Raw genomic sequence first — 2674 nt, forward strand, 5'->3', positions numbered from 1 at the left:
TGTGTGTGTGTGTGTGTGTGTGTGTGTGTGTGTGTGTGTGTGTGTGTATTTAAACTTATGGGTCATTTCTGGGGTTTTCTACTCAGTTTGGCCCATAGTTATATTCTGAAGCCACAGAAAGCAAACTGGCTCGTGAGGCCTGTGGTGCTGCAGACCAACACTTCACTCTGACTGCCTGGGTTAAAGTGCGTGTGAATGTTCCACTATAGTGGTTTCCTTGTGATATTTTGTCCCATGCACATGAAGTACTTTACTTAACACCCCTGCTATCCCCATTACTGTCTTTTGTTCCTCTTAGCTTTAATTTTATTTGATCAAGAAACAAAGCATGTGCAAAAAAACAAAAAACAAAAAACTTTTGCCTTCTCCTTCCCTATGTTTTCAAATAAATTTGTTTTGTATTTACCATTGCTTCTGCGTGTTTAGTTTCTAAAATTCCTTATTATACTTATTTATTGTGTCTGTGTGTTCTCAAGTGCATACAATTCCATGACATAGAAAGGCCAGAGGACAACTTGCAGGAGTCAATTCTCTTTGCCATGTAGGTCCTAGGGACTGAACTTCGGTCATGAGGCTTGGCAGCTGAGTCATCTTTCTGGGCCTGAGTCTTATTTTCAGCTACACCAAATACTAATAGCACTTGGTCTCAAATACAGCATGGCTCGTTCCTAAGGCTTCAAAATTATTATTTTTTGTCCTATAAATAGGAGCATAGAAAGTTTTATTAAAAGTAGGAGAGAGGTCCCCTCCCCCCACCCAGACTCTCCTTTTCACTCTTACACTGTTCTCATGTCTTTGCTTGCACATACATGGTCTCCTTGTGTACCTGCTGTACATTCAGATGGCGTTTTGGCATCTGTTTGTACTGGGAAAGACTGAGACTATGAGTGGATGTGGTTGTTTAGCTGGGTCGGCTCTATAATCAGATGAGATCACCTAGAGGGGAGGGACACAAACGGTAGGTCTGGAGCTGCATTCCTGGTTGTAGGCAGTTTTTCAACTGGGATGGATTCCTGTCACATCACACTTAGGAAAAACAAAATAAAATCCACCCAACAACAAAAACAAAACCAAAAATCAAAACAAACAAACAAAACTAAGCATTTTTATTCTAAAATCAGTTTTCGTGACTCCAACAGTTCTCTTTACAGAGTGTTAGTTCTCCTAGCCTCAGAAGCTCACATCCCATATAAAACCAAGGTCCTGGTCACATTCTTTGCCATTAAGTATTCCATTCATCAGCCTCTGTTAAAAGCAGCCTTTCAGGGACAGCTGCCTCTGACGAACAGTGAAGCTCTATGCTTTAGAGTTTAACCTGTCATGACAGTGGGAGTCAAGATTTGTGTGGGCAGTGTGTGTATGTACATAAGTCAACATCGGCTGTCTTCCTCACTTACTCTGTATCAAGGTCTCTCAGTGAACCCGGAGTTCCCATTTTGACTGGACTGGCTGCTCTGGAGCCCAGGTATATGTGCCTGTTCCTACGCACTCCCCAGCACTGGGGCTGCAGGCATATACGTTGGGCTTTTGGATGGGAGTATCTGAACTCCAGCTCCTGTGCTTGTTCAGCAAGCACTGAATTCACTCAGCTGTGTCCTCAGCTTACAGTGAAGATGCTTTAACACCTTTCCCTGCTGCTCTTTACCTGGCAGTGCTGTCACATAGAGACACTCAAATACTCATTAAAGGATGGACATAGAGACCATAGTGGAATTGGAATCAAAGCTACAGAGAGGGCATCACAAAATGAAGTTTAAATGAAGTCTCTCTCCAGAGAGCTATTTGTCTGTTACTAGGACTTTTTTCATCTTTGGGTAGCCGAATTTACACACATGGAACACATGACCATAAAAATAACTTCTGGAATGTGCTTTTGGTTTAGGGACTATGTACAGATAAACTATGTACAAATCTTAATAGACTGTATTTTGATTTCTAGGCTTGAGCAAAGAACACAAATTTATCTTTTTTTTCCTCAGTACAATTTTAAACTCTGTAAATAATATTATATAATATGATAAGACCTAGTTGAAGAATTCCACAGATGGAAAGAGAAACACAAGTTGGCATAGGTTCCCGTGACTAGAGTAACAACAGTTAGAAGATGTTTTCCTCCACAGGAAAGAGGTGACGCAGTGTTAGTGGTCCCCGACACTGTTTCTCCCTGGTCTGTGAGAAACAGAAGGCAGTTGGGGAAGGCCACACTCCAGACAGAACTGCATCTTGTTCATAGCACCAGCACAGTGGCGTCACCTGGTAGCAGTGTGTCCAAAGCCCCATGGAGATGCATCCGAGCACGATGCTCCACGTCCCTGCCTGCACTTGCTCGAGGGCATCATCCAGTGTGGTGTCAAGGGGATCGAGTCACAGAAGTGTGGAACCCAGAGGTCTTCCTCACTATGAGCCACATGCTCTTGTCTAGAGTTAGCAGGAAAGCTTAGCCAGAGGAAGATGCTACTTTCACCTAAAGCATTGGTATCAATGGACCACTGAGACCCCAGCAAGACCAGATAAACCAAGCAGACCAAAATAGTAAAGGCCCTGCGAACTGCACTGTCACCAAAATGACAGTTTTCGACTGTATTCTAAGACATCTTTGGTGAACATAAATAGCCCAATTGCCTGTTAAATGAAAGATTAAAGTAGGACCAAACGTATGGTGGTGTATGCCAGT

Source organism: Psammomys obesus, unplaced genomic scaffold, assembly GCF_907164565.1.
Source record: "Psammomys obesus unplaced genomic scaffold, mPsaObe1.curated_primary_1811, whole genome shotgun sequence".
NCBI lineage: Eukaryota > Metazoa > Chordata > Mammalia > Rodentia > Muridae > Psammomys > Psammomys obesus.